Below are 21,445 nucleotides of genomic sequence, written 5' to 3'. Positions count from 1 at the left end.
ATAGAGAAAAGTCATTTTTTAATTTACGCCCCACTAAATCTAATTGGAAGCCAAAACATCATTTTAAAAGGCATTTTACAAGACAAAAAGCTCCAATTTATATCTAATAAAACCTACTTTTACAATATGCTATGCACCTTAAAAGGCTTAAAGACACACAATGCCTTGGCATTTTTGGCAGCACTGGCGCTCCCTTCCCACTTTCATTTTTATTCCATCCAGAGCTATTCAATAAAGATGCTTTGGGGAGCGCAGAGGAGCAAGATGGGGGAAAAAATAAGAGTGAGCATTTGGTTCTGCCTGACTTATTTCTGCATCCATGCTCTAACCCCGATAAAAAAAAAAAAGAAAAAAAAAAAAGAGTAAATTTATGGCCCGCACACTCAAATCCTTTCCTAAACAAGGCCTAAAATTTAAATGATCGTCGGGGAACAACTTTTGCACTTTACAAGCAGCGAAGCACATTGCTAAGTGTGGCACAGAGCGTCGGGATTTCTCGTCCAATTGTGAGCACAGAACCGAGGTCATCTGAAATTAACACAATGTGTGTGTGTGTGTGTGTGTGTGTGTATTGGGGGTGGAGGGCGTGCTCTTATATAAAGGTCACATCTTTCAAGAGGGAACACTCATTACTCTCAGACAGTCAGCAAGGTGTTGGTTTTAGCTCCTCTGCACGAATGGTAAAATGAACAAAAGCGAGGTGATGACATTTTTCCTTGCGTATTAATGGGATTTGAGTGGTTTGCTTTGCTGTTTGTGAAAAAGGAACGCAGACAAAAAAAGCTGTGTTTTTGGAAAAACTGGGTGCAGAACAACATGGAAGAACTTCAGATGGTAGGTCAAAATGACACGGAAAGGAAAAAATATCAGAAGGAAGGACTGTTGACCTTGCTACAACCACAAACCCCCAACTTAGGTTTTTGGATTTTTACTGTGAAACAACTGCACAAATGATTTAATTTTAATTAATTTTTTGCAATTAGAGTTCTGAGAACTGTGGCACATGTCGGTCCTCACTCGCCTTACTCTGACGCTCCTAAATGAAATCCAGTCCAACCAGTTTCCTCTGAGCGTCACATAAATTGTCTTGTATTCAACCTCTGTTCGTAAAAATCATCTTTATCTGCAGTTAAAGCTTCTCTTCCCCACTCTACATCTGAGGTAAACATAGGAATCCATAGGAGTAAATACTCAATGAAATGCTCAGAAATTATAATACTTGTGTGTTTTTAAACAGTTTTCTAATAACATACCCGTAAAGGCAAACATAAAACTCAAAAACACATCTGTTTGGATTCAGACAGCTATACTAATCCAAACAGGGACTGAATTACAGCCTTTAATTACACAAATTCACATCTACGACTTTCCTCAAACCAAAAACCATCAGCGAATATGTGTATTGTGTAGACTATATTTTAAAAAGTGACAACAAAACCAGCATGCAATTCAAAATGATCTACTCCAGATAACCACAAAGCACTTCACAAGGCCATTTACCATATGGAACATATTTCACTTGAAATACGTTTTCATTAATATTCCAATTTAATGACTTTCCTTTCAGGTGATGAATAAGGCTCTGTGTGAACTTAATTTTTTGGTTTCAAACTGATATATGTAGTAAATAAGAGACACTTTATAGCAGTTTTTTAAGACAGAAAATTGCATAGATTTTATTCCAGCACATCAGAATAAAAAGGGTTGAATACAAATGAACACTTGTTATTTTTTAATATAAAACAAGGTATCTTCATTCCATTTTCCCAAATTTTCCAAAAGTTTGGCCTTTCGAAGAGCGGGGTTCGACACGTTTGGCCTAATGCGCAAAATCCCAATAAGATACGTTGAGGTTTAAAATTGGAACATAATAAAGAGCGAAAAGCTTCAAGAGTCGGAAACGTTTTTGCGTTGCACTTAAGGAGAAGCGAAGCAGCCGGCCGTAAAGCAAACCAGAGACGTACCGGTGAACCTTGCATTTAATTAAGCGGGTCCCCCCAAGCCTCTTATTTCCCCTCCATCTCGGAGCCAGCATAATCATTTCGTAGACGTCGTGATATCATCTGCTTAATGTGCTTTTTTAGCATACAGTTAAAACCAGGCGATAAATCTTACAGGGCTCTCCGCTAATAGATGCGGGACCTCGCTGAATAATGTGTGCATTAGATTAGCCGCAGTACGGAAACGAACCACCGTGGCGAGAGAAACACAGTTAATCTCTCTTGGTGGTTCCCAGAGGAGGACAACTTCCCCTGGCCGTAGGTGCAGCACAGAGAGGAGAGGAGAGGAGAGGAGAGGAGAGGAGTGTGTTTGTGGCTACAAAATAGGGTGGAAAGAAAAAATGGTCAAGATGAAGCAGGAAAAGGCTGCGTGTCAGCATGCCGATTCAAAGGGGTCTCCTCCTTACTTACGGTCCCGGTTGTTCATTTCAGTCACACGCACTGAATCCATCTGCTCCGAACACCAGGCGGAAAAGCCCCAACAGAAACGGCTTTCACACGCCGCCCGGCGGGACGCGGGGCCACAGGTTAAAACACGGCTTCACAACGGTATCAACACGTTCGCGTCCACATCTGCACAGTAAGGATTCGCTTTTGAGAGGCCCGAATTTATTCATCTTTTTCTTTACTCTTGTTCCCCTTTTTTCCTTTTCTCCCCCCCACTAACCTCCAAGCGTGCAAAGGAGCGATTTAAGGTGACCTCGTTACGCCGCAACAAAAGAACGGGGTTATGAAATCGAGAAATTCCATTTCCACCCTCGTGGCAATTTATCTCGCCGCAATAGTGGGAGGAGGATTATTATTTGGTACCGTCTCTCTCCACTCTCCTACACATTTGCATACTCTTTATAGGTTTGAACTGTGTGTGTGTGTGTGTGTGTGTGTGTGTGTGTGTATCTGTTATGTTTGACTCCTCATGTGGGAACAAAGATGAAGAGTGTAGGTGGGGTTAGAGGTAGAGTTGGACTGGTGTGTAAATGTATGAGCATTATGAATATGACGTAACAGAGATTTCTCTGGGGATCTTGTGTGATAGACAATTTTTTTTGCGTAAACTGCAAAGAAAAAAAAAAACAAACAAACAAAAAACATCCAAGTATTTTTGTTTTGTTTCTAGCGCATTCAAGTATTGTAATACTCTGTATTTAAGACAAGAATAACTTTAAAAATAGCTTTATTACGGTATATAATAGCTTTATCAATAATTCTTGAATCGATAAACTAGTTGCACTGGCAGATTTTTTCCTCTCTATAACAAGAAATTGTTTCCTGTTTTATATGAAAAAATTTGCCAGTGAAACTTTTTCTATCTGTGTTTAACAATTATTGGCTTAAAACAAGCCGATTTATTTTGGTGAAAAGTTACTTTCAAGTCACTTTTGTCTTAATCACAGCATACTAAAAAAAAACTTTAAAAAATTCTCAACCAATATTTTGTGTTTTGCGGCGTAATTGTGGAGCTAAAATAAAAAGTTTCTTTGTTTTCTATGATTTTATGGATAAAAATGTCAAAAGTATCCAGCCCCTTTTACTGTGATAACACTAAATGAAGTCCAGTACAACCAACTGCATTCAGAAGTCATCAAAGTAAAAGAAAATAGAGTTCAGACTGCTTAATAGAGGACTGTTGGAGTGAATTAAGGTTTTATGGAACGACTGACAAAAAGCTACTCTATAAACCTATAAAAGGTTTAAGAAGCCAGCAGAACTGCATGTTAGGTCTGCAGGTCTGCAATCTTTACAACTTGCAGAGTCAAATAAAACTAATTTGTAGTTGCAAATGTCACATGACTATTGTAAGAGAAAGTCACGCTTTTTACAAGCGTCTACTTTAGGAAATTTCTTGACTCTTGGTTTTAAAGATTTATTTATTAAAATTTTGCAGATTTAAAACAAAGATAAACATAACAGAGGAAATACATTCCAAATTAAAGACAAAGAAAACAGATCTAAAAATAAATCTAAGACATCTTATTCACGAGACTGTCTTTAGTCAGAGGCTTCTTAAATTTCGCTTCAATACAGACCTCTACAGGAGCTCTTTCCTGCCAACGTTCACCACCAGCTATAATAATTTGCAGTAATATGAGTTACAACATCATTTAGCTTCCCTTTGAGATCAGGAAAGTATTTTAAATTGAATTTAGTGTCATTCTTTTCGGAATTTCAGTGCAAATATTACAGAAAAAATTGAAAATCGGTTAAAAACCTGCATTTCTTATTAAATCCATATTTAAAAACATTAGCTGGTTCCATTTCATTTTTAGCCAAAGTCTTTAAGAGCCATTGTGAAAGGTCCAGACAGCATACAATCCCAATAAAAATATCCTGATTCAAAAAGGCGCTGATGTCTTTCTGAGAAAAACAAAATGTTCATTTGGACAGAAACAGAACCATCAGAGGATGTGTGTGTGTGTGTGTGTGTGTGTGTGTGTGTGTGTGTGTGTGATCCAGTGAGCTGCAGCATGGCCAGCTCCCAGTGATGGGCTGAGTGGATGTTTGCCCCCCTTCAACCCCTGATCTGACACTCAAAGATGAGTCAAATAAAGTTCAGGCCTAAAAGTGAATGTCAACTCAAAGACCCAGAGGACATTATGAGTCGAATGGACAGCACACACACGAAAAAGAAAGAAAGGAATAGAGAGGGGGGGGAGCAGAGACTCTGAATATTTTGTACGACCAGCTGCTGGTTGCTGTATGTCAATAATTAAAGCATTAATGAACATGAAGTGTAAGACACCACATTAAAGCTTGAAAAACTGCTGAAACATTCACTAAAGTTGAGCTGAACTGCATGAAGTAAGACATACACTTTGAGCTAGCTGGAGTAAATACAATAAAGTGAAAAAAAGAGAAGAAATCAGCTTTTTTAGTAATTGTAAAAAAAAATCATGAAAATGTCAAAAGCAAACATTACAGTAAAGATCACTGCAGCTTGAGAGACCACAAAACCTAATGTTTTTGTCCATAGCAGTCATATTAAAAAACATGACAAGATTACAATATTACACCAGGGCAATGAAAATGTGGATTTAAAACATAAAAGTATGACTAATACTTGCATTAAGGTTGTTATTTGTAATTTGACAAACAAGCCTTATTGGAAACCATATGCTAATTTATCGAATGTGTACAGTGGTGGGAGAGGAATGTTTCCATGACAGTCAAAAGAAACTAAGTCATTTTTATTTTTATTTTAGTAACTTGTAGCATTTTTTATTTTTTGTTGTAAAAACCTGAACCTGACAGTTGAAGAAAATTGACAGTAACAAGCAGGCGGACTTCATAACCTCAATCAAAAGCGGAAAAAAGAAAATGTGTTCAACTAACATTTGAAGAAGTTTTAAAAAGGATAAGTTTATGAGGACGGTTTCTTATGCTTCGACGTTCTTTTCTTTTGTTGTGTGTGCAGTCAAAGTCGAGATAAAACTCTTGCAAACTTTTGTTGTACAGTAGAGAAACCTCGGATCGTCTCTGGCTGCCTCACTCTGCTGTGATGCAGTCCGTCTCTGTCAGCCAATATGAGTTCTCTCCTGTGGGAGAAATGGGCCGCCGTCCCCGTTCACCAAACGCCGAGCTGAAAATGTCATTATGAAGTTTTTTGCCGATTAACATTTTACATTTAGCCATTTAGAACAGGCTTTTATCCAAAGTGACTCCCAAGAAAGGAAACGTTCGAGCTTCAGCGCGGTCGCAGGCTACTGGCAAACGCATTAAGCACTGAATCCTTTCAAATAACAGGTCAGCTGGAACAGATACAGAAATGCAAAGTAAATGCAAGTTAGCAATGTTTTGTTTTTTCTTACGTCTTCCCAATCTGATGGAAGTTTCTAATGCATTGTATGTACTTCTTGAAGGTTAGGGAATATAATTTTACACCAAAATAGAAAACAGAAAGCTTTTCTGAGACGCCTTGCATTGCCACCTGGATGCGGTTACCAAGACAACTGCAAAATACTTGACGTGTCCAAAATTGATGCTTTATTGCCTATTAGAGAAAACAAAACATAGCTGCATATAATGTATAAAACAGAGTGGACCTTTCTAAGTACAATGGTCTAACATGCAGAATCTTACATTTACAGAAGTCTTTTTGAGTCATGTCATGGCACATCTCTGTTACAGTAGGTTTGATTTCAAATTCAAATCAAATGCAAAAATACCTTAAGGTAAATGAAATGTGTTCATTTTGTTCATATATATGGCTAAGGGCTAAGGTATTCATTTTTTGGGGGCAAGTATTCCCAGTTGTTATGACATGTAACCATGGGAACAAGTATTTTGTTGTTGTTGTTTTGCGTTTACGACTGGGAGCAGATAATTAGCATCTCAAGAGTTCAAATAAGTCCTGAGCTAAAACCTCAAATCCCAGAGGAGTTGAGAAAGGAGCTTCATGGATGCAGAGCAGGACCAAAGAGCAGAGAGAGGAGGAGGAAGTTCAAAACATCTTTTTCGTCGATAATAATGAGCAAAATCTCCGACTCCAGAGTCTCTCAGCCCGACTTTCTAACTATTCAGCCGGAGAGACTTAAAGAGGAGGATTAGCAAAGCTTGCCAACAACTGATGGTGTCATCCAGGACACGTTACTGTGGAATATGGTGATTGCCGTCTGCAGGTGGAGCTGTAATGGTAGTCATAAGACTGTCTAAGAGTGTCTTCAGTCAGAGGCTTCTTCAGATTCACTGCAAGACGGACAGCTACCATAACCCTACTGCTACCGGAGATCCTTCCTGCAAACAGTCTCACCGTCCACAAGAACTCTTTAGAGACTCTTGGATAATATGAGTTATAAAATTATTTTTTGTTGTTGCTTATATATACTCAAAATTATTTTTTTTTCCAAAAGTAGCAAAAGTTTTAAGTGTGACTAGGGTTGGACAATAAATTAATAATATATGTCGCGATCAATGTCGATAGATAATAGGTCTGATAGAATATTCAATCATTTTAACAATCCACGGCCGCACGGCATTCTGGGAGATGTAGGAAGTCACTCAACCTCTCTCGGTCAGCTAAGAAAGGTTGGTGCCATCAACTAACTTATGCACTCTTTGGTTACCTAGCAACAACCTGCTGGGTACGTTGTGCAGCAGCAGTTTAAGCCTCATAACTGCTTCAAAGGTTCAGCAGTATTCCAGATTATTAAAACAAAAACAAAAAAAATCAATAATTAACGATAGGCTGTTTGAAATGCTTATATGCTGATTCCAGAGAACATCTCAAAAGGAGAAAATGGGTAAAAATTTGGAAACATCCAAAGCGGGCTCATAACATGACACTTCCCGTTACCTGACTTGCCAAAAGCCACAGTGTGGCTTCCTCACAGCAAATACAAAACAGAAAAATGGCGGACTACCATAACACGTCGTTTCAACAGGAAGCAGACAGCAATCCACTGCACCTCATCTCTGCCTCGTGTCTCATTTCACTTTCCCTGGCACTCCAAACTGTGTCACTCAGAGCGCTTGGGGATTAGGTGGTGGTGATGTTTTATAGCGCCATGGGGAGGATAAAGATTTGTACACACACACACGCACACACACACGCACACACACACACACACACACACATGAGCAGCCACGTGTTGACGCTCGCGTATTGATATACTGCCAGCGAGTGATCCAACAAAACATCTCCCTTCCCTTCTGCAGCCCCTGAATGCAGAGGAGATTGTCGACGACGCACGGAGATTTGTTAATTAGCTTGCCAACATCTGTCCTCTCGACGCGAGATGGGAGCAGAATACACAAAATTTACACCCATCACCCGAACGCCACCGTTCCCCAAAAGCGCCCGCGACAACAGATGTCAACCACCCTCCATTGCCATCGTGTAGTAGTGGGGGAAAACGGAAGAAGGAGAAGAAAAAAAAGGACAACCATGTGATCTTTCTTTAATTGAAACTTGCATGTCATTGAATAATGCATGCCCTTTGTTGAGCCAGAGCTGCGCCACAATAAATTGTGCATGCGTGCTTCCATGTGGCTGAAATCAGGGCACCGTCTACTTTGATGCGAATCTCAAAGCGCCGCATGCAGTGTTCTCCGGAGGCCGAGGGGATTGATACAAATCATAAATCCTGCTCTTACCGAATGTTTACCGTTGTTCGTAGCTTGTACGGGACAGACTCTGCAGGAGATAAAGCGGGCGAGGTGTTCTCCACGCTCATTTCACTGATGTGGTCCCCGCAGACAGTGACAAATGGAGTAATCAAAGGTACGCGCGTGTGTAGGATTGATTCATCAACTAACATTTGGAACCGAAAAAGCCTCTGATGTAATAGGGGTGAGAGCTGGTGACAAATGCATCATTGATGCAAAAGGAAATAATAAAAGCAGCATCTAATATTTGTGAGGATTTCATGACGGCCTTGAGATGACAAGGTACAATATGTAGTTTATTAAAGCCTGCTGCTAGATTTGCGGGTTACAAGGCAAATATCATCTGCAAGTGTAGAGACAATATTCCTTCAAAACCCTGAACAATACCGCTAACCTGAATCTGAGCCTTTTGAGGACTTGAAGTTTTCACCTGAGCTCTGTGCTGAAGGTCGTTTTCTGGATGGTTTTGAAAAACCTACGAACCAATTCTGCACTATAATACAGAAGTTGTGAAAAGGAGGGATTTGAAAAGTTGATAATGACATCTTAAAGGTGTAGTACTATGTAAAAATCCTCACTCCCAATGTCAAATTCATTGCGCAAAACATTTGTTTTGATTTCTTTTGATGTATGGCATTTATTTGCCAATTGAAAAGATCCAAAGCAAAGTTCATGTCAGGAGGCACATTTGAAATATATTTACTGAGAAAAAGTTTTTACCCGGAAATTTTCCAATGTGTAACCTCCTTCCTGTAATCGTTTTGTTTAAGTGGTCTTTAATCCTTATTCAGATACACAAACTGTGCTTTTTTTCTCCCTCCCTCCCGAAAATAATGAGTGATGTCGGTGTTTCGGGCTTAAAATAGCGTTAAGTCATTGGCTCCGCAATAAACCATTTACACACGTTAATGTGTTCCCAAATGAGAAACCAGAGGGTAACTAAAAGAAGAAGAAAAAAAAAATCAAAGGAATCCATGCTGTGGCTTTTATTACTTTGCACAACTCCTAAAGGTAGTCTCATTAAAATTCTGGTTTTCCCATGACATGGTGTTTTTGGAGCAGGAATTATAAAGCACGAAAGGTCCAACAAAAAATACCATGCAAACGGCTGCAGCGGCAAGAGTTTCGACAAATGTGTGACATTACATAGAATAATCTGTGGCCTATAGGCTCCATGCTGAGGAGCCATAATGAGCTCTTCAACCCTAAAGAGGGAGGCATAACTCTTATGTTCTGCAGTCAAAATGACAAAGGAAGGGTTTATCACTGCCAAGGGCTTAGAGTGGGGGGTTGGGAGGGGGTGGGGATGAGAGAGCGGGAGGCACTGAGGAGAAAAGGGGGTGGAGGGAGGAAATGCTCGACAGAAAGAAATACCGAGATAGTAGGAGTGCATGAAAGAAATAACAAATCGCCTTCAGCCCGCCATGCATGCATAACCGAGACATGTTTCAGCATGTCTGAGAGTATCAGCTGGAATTACACTGCTGCAGCTCACTAAGCACTTTCAAGAGACTTCTCCGACTGCATCCCTCGCAGCGGTGCTACCCTTCTGTCCCACTCCCCTCCCGTCCTTCTCGGCATTCCCTGCATCTTTGCCATCTCTCTCTATGTCTCTCTCTCTCTCTCTGATTGTGTCACGAGGGTAAAAAGAAAAAGAGGAGACAGCAGGAAGTCTTCAACTGAGTTCATACAGCAGGCCCACAGGTAGGATGCATCACAGGCATCCCATGAAGAGTCACTCGCCAGTCAAAACGAGCGTTTAATCGAACGTACTTAGAAAACATATGGTGTTTTGGTATAAACTATAGCATGCAGCAGCCATGTTGCTTATGAAAGCCACTGTCAGAAACGGGAAAGATAACAGTACATATAATTCAAATGAGCTAGATGGTAAGATTGAAAATACTTGAATTTTACATTAAAAACAAAAATAGTGAAGAGAAAACCAACAGCTTTTTGCCAAAGAAGTGTAACTATTGCACTGTTTGCAACCTTGCTGTGTTTGCTGGTGTTTTGAAATTTGTTTGTCCAAGAACGAGAAGTCAAAGACATTTTATGGAACTTAAAGTCCTGTCGGGCTTTCGAACTGCGAGTCTGTTTGGTATAGAGCACCTGAGTTGGGATCAAGTGTGTGAAATGTTCATTTTTCTACTGTGACAAGAGGAGGAATGTGTGGAGGTTTTTCAACGGAACATCTTTCACCCAAGTTTCCATTCTCTGTAAATTTCACATTTACTGCTACGATGCAGCATCTGCTCGACAGCAACAGCGCCAAGAATTGGGATTCACTTCAGCATAAATCTGATGCATTTTAAATGACAAGCAATACGTTTCCATATCAGAATTTATTCAAGACTTAATTCAACTGGTGCTCCTCATGGATTTGGAAATGTCATTGCACATCCTCTCCAGTAAGACATTGTTGTTTTTTCCCATTTATTTTTAATCTCTTTTTAAAAAATAAAAAATACAAATGTAAAAATGAGTCAAGTTTCATGGAAAGAAGTTTTTAATAAGTGATTTTTCTTGATTTCTCAGATCAGACTTGTATCTGCTGTGTTTGTGGATTGAGAGACGCCAACCTGATGAACAGATGGGTGCATTAAATACAGGACTATTTAATGTAATTTATTTAGTGAATCCTGTGAAGAAATAAAGCAAACAACAAAAAGCCAAGGTTTTTATGGAGAAGGATCTGCTCAGCTCTGTTTTGTCACTTTCCAACCTTGAGGATTTGTTGTTTTTTTTATCACACTATTAAACAGTGAAACAAAAACCTGACGGCTTTGATCAAAGTCAGTTTAAACCACGACGACAAAACTTTTTTCTGTATTTCTATCTCGTGAAGAAAAAAATCAATTCAGACCTCAAAACTTTTATTACAGTTTCAGGCAATAATCTGATACATTCAGCATGGTTTAATTTAAGAAAAGTACATCTTTCAAAATAAGATCTTGCATCTGTCTCAAAGCTATAAGGAAGCTTTAGCACTCTCCCAAGTAGCTGAAGCAGCAACAGCAAAGCTCAGCTACTTACTTCATCTGACTGCCTCATCTCTTTTCAGGCAGAAGCGTCCTCCTGAGTTTTCTGTCGTACCATTAGCCTGTTCCGCTACTGCCGCGTGATCGGGCTTACCCACTCTGAGGCTTTTAAATCTCAACTTGCTTCTTCAACAACCCCAAAGAAAACAGAGTTGGGAGAGCAACTTTGCTCACTTCTAAAGCAAAGATGGAATATGTAACAAGCTAGTTTTAACCACTCAAGCATCAGATTGTTTTGAGTACAAATGACCAACGAATGAAAGGTAAAATTAGACTTTGACCCTTTTTGAAGGTAAAATTTTAGTCTAAATTTGACATTCATCAGTATACGTCACTGGCATTCTGGGCGGAGCCTTTTCTTCTGAGGATATTTATTCCTTTAACACATTTTTTAACACAACAAGCTTCAATGCATTTCACTGGGATTTTACATGAACACAAAGTAGCGGAGTTGTGAAGTGGAGAAATAAGGATTTATAGAAAAAGAAAATGCTAGGGTACTACCTGCTTTTTCTGCTTGTTCCTTGCAAAAAAATTAAAATAGAAGAAGAAGATTTTTTGATTTTTAACAAAACGTTTATTTATAATGATTTAACAATAAACTGTTGCATAATAATCAGGTCAATGAAAACCAAATAAAAACAATAAATATTTACATTAGCAGCTTGCTAAAATGTAGTTCTCCCTGATTAGAAATGGTGCACAGTACATCGTTAAAACCCCAAAGCTGTATAAAAGCTCTCATATTCCCAGTGGCTCTGTGGAAGCAAAACTCCAGCCTCAGCCTAGCTTTGACATTGCACTTCCACAGAGCCACGGCATCCAGATGAGGACCAGCCTGGAGTCTGTCTCTTCGAGATAAATAAATCGCCATTTTGGCTTCAGCAATTAAAAAATTTATAATCTGGCACTTTGGCTTATTGGCCTTGTTAAAACGCAGTCCATAAATAAATAAAGAACTGGTAAAAACAACGCCAAAACAGCTAAAAACACTCACCAATAAACTAAAAAATGTCATCAGTCCCTTACAATCAATAAAAACATGAAAAACACTCTCAGACAGACCACAGAAAGGACACTCATTTAAAACCCCTGGACTAAAAACCGATAAAAACGAGTTGGTAGCAATGGCGCCGTGTAAAATCCTCCATTGGAGGTCGCCAGAAGAAGAAAGGACATTTTGGGCTGGAAAAGTCTGAAAATAAACTTTCAAGTGTTGCTACCTTCTCTTATTTAGGTTCATTTCTGGAATTTGGGCATTTGCAATAAAATATTGTGCTTTGATCTAAACCTTTCCACCGTAGTTCTAGTGTTAAGTTATTGTTCTTCTTAAAGGTAAACATCCATTCCCACACCCTCCAATCAGAGCACCTGCTTTAAATGTTTGCTGTGTCTTCTTCTTGACTTTTTTTTTATTTTTATTTCCAAACCAAACTTCTCATGCCATCCTTTCTACTATGACTTTCTTCTTGGCACTCTGCCATACAGGCCAGACTTGTGAAGTTTGGCATGTTGTTTTACAACCTAATCTGGCTTTAAATTTATTTACAACTTTTTTCCTGACCTGGCCTGTCTGTCTGAGATCAGTGGATACAATTTTATATTAAACCTTTCAGACTTTTCTTTGAAAAAACCTTTGAAAACATGTAACATTTTCTGTACACTGCCAATGTGTCATCACTAACAACCACCGGACACACACACATACAGAGAGACATCATGGACCAATTTAGTGTTGCTAGCTGACTTTATAAGTTTTTGGGGAGTCAAAAGAAACTGTAGTGCATATATACCCAAACATATTAAGGGTACCATATCATTTGTAGCCCAATGCTTGTTTGTGTCATTAAAATGAAAACTGTATGTTCCTTTCCACTCTCTGCCATAGCAACTGCAGTTACTTCATTGTTGTTGCATTGCAAAATGGTTGTTGAAACAGCAGCGAGCATTGGCGCGTGATAAATGAGGCCAAGCGCTTTGTAATTTCCATATCAATCATGGAACATGTCACCAGCTTCAGTTAGGAGAGAAGGACAACGGTGGAAAAAGGGACGGTGATATAAATGTTTTCTTATGAACCTACCCCAGATGTGTTAGTAATGAAGCCCATGACAAATAAAGAAATCCACATTAGGAATCAAAAGCCAAAAATGCTAACTGATCAACCAGGCAACTGGTTAAAAGTCGCACCGAATCTCGGACGTCTCCGACATGCTGCCGCATCTGGAGCGCTGCTGTCTTTGGAGTCGTGAACCTCCAGCAGATTTACCTTGCAGCGAGATTAAGACTGAATCACAGTTGTCAGCGCGCTTGTCACCGAGTCTCGATGTGGCCGAGAAGACGGTGAGACGCGGAGACGAGGGAGGACGAAAAAAAGGGCGGACAGAATTGAAAGGAGGCCCTCGAGGCCGCATAACAAGTTCTCAGGAGTTCAGGGCGGCAAAAGTTTGCGCCGGTGTGATCTTGTTAAGTGCGGGAGTCACCGAAGGACACCGGACAATTGATTGAACGGAGTTGACTTCAGCACAATTTCCTCCTGGTGGTGACATGCATCAGCCGGGCCATGGGTGCCTTCGTTCTGCAGCTTAACTACCTCTCAGGCCTCACGCTGTGACAAATGGCTTCTGTCTCTTCTAATGTAATATTTGCCTCTACTTCTGAGAGCCTCTTGGCTACTCTGCGGCATGTCTGTCTGCCGACTGGTTCATTGTGTTAGCCGACTTCATTCCCCAATCGGCTGTCAATTGGTTGAGTGTCTGAGTGTTCTCAACTGTCTGTCTTTTGTCTCATCCTCTGTGTAGTCCCTCTTACTGCCAGGGTTTCTCAGTAACCTCCAACTCCGTCTGTCTCGCACTCTCCATTTTCTCGGTTTTCCTCCAACCGCTCTCTCTTTCTAATCCCTTTTCCTTCTTCTATTCTCTCATTCTCATTCCTTCTCTGCTCCTTTCCCTCCTTTCTCCCCTCTCTCTCTCTCTCTCTCTCTCTCTCTGGTTTGCCGCCATGTCTGTGCTCCAGATGCTAGCTGTCTCAGCTCCATGGGCTGTGTCTCGGTGATGGGCCCCTCCAGGAATTCAAAGCACCATTCTGGCATTTTCTTCCAAGCAATTGCTTTTCTCCCAGTAATAAAGGAGGAGTAGCTTTAGCGTTTCCCTCTGAATGGGTTTAGTGGCCTTAGGCAAAAACAAGCACAAAATGCACATCCTCGAATCCTCTTGAGGCAAGAGCCCGCCGCAAGTCACTGTCCAGATCCAGAGCCAATTAAGCCATCTCGATCGGTTTTTATTTAATTTATTTGTTTCCATATCTTAGCACAAACAAAACAAAAAAATCTTCGCTGCAAAGCTCCTGACTTTTACAAATCCGTTTGTGTTTTTTTTTTTTTTAAGAAATCCGTTTTATTTGCTCTCATGCAACTGGACAACCAGACAGAGGACATTTGCATAAACCCGCTTACTTTGACTGTGACCTATTGGGCCTCGCAGTCACAAACTACTTATGATATGTAAATATTATACACACGCTTTTAATGGTAATTAAAGTCACATTGACACATAATTAATTCACAGTAGACATGGAGCATTTAAGGTGCAATTAGCCATGGAAGCTGGTACGGTGATACTTTGCCTAAATGCAAACTCCAAACACTCTGCAATTTGTTTTCACATTAAGTAAATGTCACAGCATATTAGCATGTTATTATGGGTGTGCTGGGTTTCTCCTTTCTTTGGAGAGAAATGTCTGGTTGTGAAGGTTTAGAAGGAGCAAGAGAAGCAGCAGCAGGGAATAACAGGAGCTTTGATAACCCTCGTGATTTTGCCTACATGCTATTTATGTTACACAATATTTCACATCAGACAAATGGTAATGTCAAAGATAACCCGAGTAGTCCATTATGAGATCTAAAAAAGGAACTAGCCATGACAAAACAAAACAAAAAAAAACATCTGGAAAAAGTAAATAAATCACCTAGGTTTATCCTTACTGTTGGTCTTCATCAATACAATAAAATAGACATTGTCGATGCTCAGAAAGAGGAACTAAATCTCAGTTCTTCCTCAGTACAAAACTTTCACTCTTATTTTTGTCCCCTCTTTTATTCCACTGATATTATACCCATTATCCGAAGTGAGGCTGCAGACGCACAAACATTAGCCGTTAGCGCAAGTGGTTGCTAACTTTGCCAGACTATTCCAGCCTCATGACTGGTCCACCGCAGAGCAATTCTTATCATTGGCCATTAACCTTTTCTGCATATTGAATGTCTGTGTTAACATTTCTCATACGATAACAAGGACAAAAGCAATAAAAACTGTAAGAACTGGTCCTGTACAAGATTTTAATTGATGGATTCGCTTCTACATTGACCAGCCCTGGTAGTCCAACCATCATCTGAACGACCGACCAGCTAGCACTGAGAACCACAAGTACAACATTTGACTACAGCTCATGTTTATTTCCCATCGATTCTTCCAGCTTGATCAGTTGATGTCAAAAATCTTCCATGAACTTTCAGCACATAAGGATCTCAGCAAATAAGCACTTCATGTCTAAATAAGGAAACTTCCACACAAAAAGAGCACCACAATGACAAGAGCACCCCACAGATTACAGAAAAAAGGAATTGCCTTCAGCTATGCTGCATAATTCTTGAAGAATCCATGTACAAACAAGGGCCCATAGCATTTTAATATTTTATAATCTAAGGCACAAAATGCTTCTAATTATTTCTAACCCTTATCAAAGCTACTGCTTTGTATGGTTAGCAGAGTAATGACAAAACACGGTATGTTCCTTCCTTAGTGTTAATAGTGCTCAGTGATTCCTTTTTAAAGTATGGAAAGGATTTTTAAAACCTTTAATGGAGTTTTAACAATGTAAGTTTTTGCTTTCTTGGTAGAAAACTAAACCTGCTGGCTGTGTTTCCTCAGGCTATATGCGGGTCTTTCTGTTGCTGCCTGACAGAAATCTGTCCCTCTCCCCTCGCAGATAACATCTACGCCCAAACCGAGACATCCTCACACATTCATGCCCTTACAAGTTTCACATTGGTTTCGTCCAGTTGAGAATAGTTGTACTATTATATAACTAGTATAGTAGTTGTATACTTTTCCCCAGAAGTGCACAAGCTTTACTTTTTGGTCCTTAAATACTGGATATGTGAAACAAGTCGATGTTTTCCTGTCAGTAGTTTTTCCTCTCAGTTTTTACCATAATCTGCTTGCCATAAAAACGCATACCAGAGTTTTCACTTTTTTATTTGTATATATATATTTTTTTTTTTACCTCCAACTTCACCGTTGTTTAAGTCTAAAGCATTAAATCTCGGTAAAATGCCTACAGAAAAGTTTCATATGAAAACATGCGCAAAGCAGCTAATGTCAGAATCTATCTGCAATTATTTGCTTTAAAGGTCTCATGAAATGCAAAGACGCAACAGGTTCGACATCATCCTAACGTCGTAGATGCCCCTCAGCAGCCAGTTGTGGTAGTAGTCACCCATCACTTGATTTCGCTGCAGAACTCCGGCAGCTAGTAAAGAGTCACGCAACGCAAAAGGCCACACTGCAAAATGTGGTGCATGGCAACGGAGAAGGATGCAAGTTTGCATCTGTGTCTATTTTTTTTTTCTATGCAGGGGAAATTACACAGAAAGTATGAACTTTAGGCAAAGTTAATACTTGAACATTCAAATTCTTTTTTTCTTGGCTGCTGATACTTGAACTGATGATTTCTAAGGCTGGAATAAATCAGGAATTATTAAAGACAAACAAAAAAAAAAGATGTGAATGATTTCAGTTTTTCTCTTCACTTTCCCTCTCAGACCTTCTCCGCTTGTTACTCTTCCCTTCCTCTTCTTCCCTCTCTGCAGCTCGGATCTGAACCTAAGCCTTCCTACGGTCCTCAGCCATCCTGAGATAAGATTAGCATACTTATTAGCTATCTGTGTGATCTCCCTCATCCGCTTTCTCTTCAGCAGTCACATGCACGGGCTGCGGCCTCATGAATGCATAATTGCACCGTTGGCAAACAAGCCCATGGCTGCGAGCTGCCAGAGGAGGGAGCTAGTGTACAGAGGGCGGTGTTGTTGACGTTGCTTTTTGTTATTGTAATCAGCGGGTGCAGAAGCGTTTTGCTGTGATTACTGTATTCAGCGCCAATCAAATGTTAGAAGTGGAGTTGTTGGGATTTATCTTCTAATTTTTTTTTCTTAAATTCTGCCCTCTGCTGCACTCCTTCTCTCTACTCTCTACTCGATTCCTTCAAATTGCTCCCCATCATTTTTTTAATTTTTTTACCTGCATCCTCCCAGACTCAAGTGCGGACGTCGAGTGTCCGATCTTCCTCCTGCATCTCTTATCCTCTCACTGCTCTCCCATCTACTCTGCTTAGTCTCTCCCTCTTAGAAGGGCCTGAATGAGGATGGCAGATCATGTTAAGTCGGACGCTGATGCTGGATGACAGGCATCATATGAGTCATAGTGGTAATCAGAGAGATTTCTTCTTTCCCCCTGTGGTTGTACGACACACTGGGGGGGAAGAGAAGTAGCCTTTAGTTACAAACCGTGGCTAAGGATCAGTATACTATGTTCATAGTAAGTTTCTGTCTAGTCATTCAGACCAGTATGCTATCCAAAAGTACCAAAAAAAAAAAAAAACCCCAAAAGAAGACACAAAGACAAAACTTAGCCACAGTTAATGAATTACACAAGTTATGTTGTAGTTCTAAAATCGTACAAAAGTAGTTCTTTGTTGAATTTAAGCAAACATATGTAATATAATATTATGCTGTCAATTTGTTGTTTACCAAATTTCCAAGTGGAAATGATAAGGTGATTCATTAAAAAAACAACTTCAACTTAATAATTAAAAGTAAGCTATGATTCAGCAGAATTCAGTAGCGTTGTTAGCAGCTATAACCTGAATTATTCTATTTTTATTATCTTAATGGTCTCACTTTATCACATTAGACTTTTTTGTTCTTGTTGTTGGTCGTTTTTACTTCAAGACATTTACATTTTTTGGAGCTGAAAGAATGTACAGCCAGAACACCTCAGTGAGTTTCAGGAAAGTTTTCATTCATTTTACAGCATTTTATTTAATTTTTTTTTGGTAGACATTGATTTTGACATTTTGCTGTTTTAAGATCCAGTTTTCTGCAGACAGTGAATCACATATTACTGTCGACTTTGGCAAAAACAGGACTTAGAGAAATGATTGATTCTATAACTAACAAAAATATCCCACATCATAACACTTTCACTGCCGTGCTTTACAGCTAGTTTAAGACATGCGCCCAATGTTTACCAGTAAATTATTGGAGATCATTTGGACATCAGCATTTGTATCATGTAAAGGCTTCACACTCTCGTTATTAATTTAAAAACAGCCCGTCATAGCATTTAAATCAGTTTCAGGTTAGTGTTCTTTCATCGGGTTTTCAGGCGTCCTGTTGTGAATGTGATGCTGTCTGGGATCACTGCCCTGTTTCAATCAGTGCAGTGCAAACAGAGGGCGTCACGGCTGACTTTTCCAAAAAGATATAAACAAATCAATAACTGTGGCTGAAAAAATATTTCACATCAAAATAATACCATCTTCCTGCTTGATACTGTCAAGCAGGAAGGTTTCTGAATATTTTAGACTTTATTAATTCTGAATTCCTGCTGATTGTTCTGTTTTTGGAAATGACAACACTGAGGTATTTCTTTATCAATATTTGCAAGACACATTGTGCTTACTTTTAATTGCCAAATATCAAAGTGCTGGCTGCATTTCAAATATATATAAATAAGGGTTAATTTAGCAACATAGATTCATTTTCTTCCATATTTGAATATTCTGGTAAAGAACCATGAGCTCTAATGTAAAAATAATGCAATCATCTGAAAAACAACTTATTTGATGTGAATTTTTATTTCCTCAGCAAAAGTTACAGTTTACGGCTCCCCTGTTTTAGACTACAGATCAGTCTCCACTGTTTACAGCGTTTTATAAGGAAAGTAATAAGCTGCGCCTCCATAAATATAGAGACTGATTAGGGGAGAAGGGGAGAAGAGAGCTGCTTAGAGAAAGGGAGACGCTGGGAGAGCAGCGACCTCTGTCACAGCGACATATATTCACCACAGGTGGGGCAGTGGTCAGCCGAGCGCCGAGGATGAAGCTGAAATAAATGGAACTTGGAGGAAACGAAAGGAAACGCAACGCTACGGGAACCAATTAAATGAAAACAAGGAGGGGAGAAAGCACAGCAGAGAAGTTTGAACATGAATTATGTCAGATTAATCTCTAATAAAACGAGCCAGAGTAGCTGGAGCCGGTCACTGCAGCCGATTACCGAGCTCCAGAAAGAGTAAAAGGTGTTGCTAGGTGAGAGGTTGAGCTTTCTTGCACTGAAACAAACATCCAAGCTCTATTGATTGGACACAAGCATGGGATCAATTGACATGGCTAAAGGCACCACAAAGGAAGAAAAGGGTCCACCACCTTCCTCTTATCTAAAGGCTTTGCTTCTCATAATCCACCTCCATTGATTAACCTGAGGCTTAGGTGATTGCAAAGCAAACTGAATCATCTGCACACTGTAAATAGGAAGCGAAGGAATGAACGATGAGGTAAAACTGTGTGTGTTTGTGTGTTAGTGGATAGGATCTTTAAATTGCACAGTTGTGTTTGGTTGGCTTATTTTTTTTTTCAGCTGGCCTCCATTTCTCACATGTAGCAGACTGAGCGGCCGTGTGCCAGCTGGATTTCTGCTCAAAAGTGAGTCACATGCAGCTTGAGACAGATAGGGGAGGCAGGCAGGAGGGAGAGATAGGAAGGTGCAAGGGTACCAGAGAAGTAGCCTAAGGAAGTATAGTATGTGCGTGTGTGTGTGTGTGTGTGTGTCGGGAGGGTGATGGTCTGCATACATTTGCCTAATAATTGCATCGTTGGAACATGCAGTCTTTACAGCTAAACGAGGCTCATTCAGAAATATAATATCCTTCTAATATTAGTTCAGTATTTTAGCAGCGTCTTTTATGTGGTTCATATGGCTCACCACCCAGAGTGACATCACTCTTTGGGCACCACAAGTACTTCAACAGAATATTGTGTTACTTATTCGCAAATACAGACACTGGGAAGTGACAGAGTGTACATACAAACACTCTGAGAAAACATTTGGGATGGATGAATTTGTGAAAACGAACAAAGAAGAAATTTAAAAAAAAAAATGTAGAATGATCACAAGCGATCAAAAAAATGTTTTGCATGTGTGTGGATGTTGGTGGTAAACCTGCACATAAGCTTTTTTGTTCAACTATAGAGTGCAATTCCATATACTGCCACCTTACTGGCCAAGCAAACAGCTACCTATGTAGAAATCATAGAGATATCTGGATCGTTCTATAAATTAAACATTTCAATTTTGGGCACAAAGATATTCCCTTTTTTTAAGAAATACCAATTAATCATTAATCCGTTAAAGTGGACATCATGTTTCAATGGTTTTATTTGAACAGCTTCATTAATACTTAAACATATAAATATTCCTGTTTTGTAGCTTTTTCTAACAAAATATAAGCCAAAACATATTACAGTCATTGTGGGGGGGTTTTAAAGGGCCAAACTGAAAAATGTCAAAATAAATAAATAAGCAGGGTGTGGATGCTGAGTGAGCAAACATGAATCAAACGGAAGCTCAAACACAAAATGTTTCAAAGACGACGTGTTTTTCTGTTGCTATAGTGATTTGCGTCATTTATCACTGGCAGACAACTGAGGCCCCGTTTACACGACAACAATTTCGGGGAAAACGGAAGAGTTTTGTTGCGTTTGTAGTGTACATTTACACGAAACCACCGAATGTTTTCTCTGACAACGGCACAGATTGAAAACGGGTTCCAGAGTGGGACGTTTCTGAAACGTACCGATGTCCGTTGTTGTGTAAACAGAGAAAATTGATCTTTTCTTCCAGAGAATCCCCAGCTCATGCATAGTATGACGCAAAACATAGCTGCTTCCTACAATCCACAGAAGAAGAAGAAACTACTCACAATGCTGGTGTTACTACAATTTGTGTTTCCCCATCAGATTCGGTTCCCTCAGCGTCTCTTCACCGCTCCGCACCGCCCAGGTGGCAAAATACACGGCTGCTTGTTCAGCCTCTTATCTAGAGAACTACGGACCAGCCCCGGCTCCAGACGAGTTCAACTCGACTTGTTTTGGGAGGGAAAAATGAGTCTACGTAGCTGAACATAGACATCAATAGCCTACAGGCTACTTATTAACAAGCTTAAGGTGCTGTATTGATATTAGCTA

The 21,445-nt window shown here is 39.7% G+C and overlaps 1 protein-coding gene and 1 long non-coding RNA gene across 2 annotated transcripts in view; one reads left to right on the top strand and one right to left on the bottom strand.

Annotated features, from left to right (window-relative positions):
- The window catches only part of LOC106952953 (protein FAM19A5-like), a 176,389-nt gene that overhangs the window by 148,196 nt on the left and 6,748 nt on the right, over nt 1-21,445 (bottom strand). The gene's annotated exons all lie outside the window — the stretch shown is intronic.
- LOC106952957 (uncharacterized) lies at nt 20,814-21,269 on the top strand. Its single transcript, XR_001426080.1, has 2 exons — nt 20,814-20,871; nt 20,908-21,269. It is a non-coding gene; the product is annotated as an uncharacterized LOC106952957 (long non-coding RNA).

Source organism: Poecilia latipinna, unplaced genomic scaffold (assembly GCF_001443285.1).
Source record: "Poecilia latipinna isolate Pla-1442-1.1 unplaced genomic scaffold, P_latipinna-1.0 Scaffold550, whole genome shotgun sequence".
Lineage (NCBI taxonomy): Eukaryota > Metazoa > Chordata > Actinopteri > Cyprinodontiformes > Poeciliidae > Poecilia > Poecilia latipinna.
The sequence above is the reverse complement of the archived record's forward strand: the minus strand, read 5'-3'. Positions and strand labels throughout refer to the sequence as shown.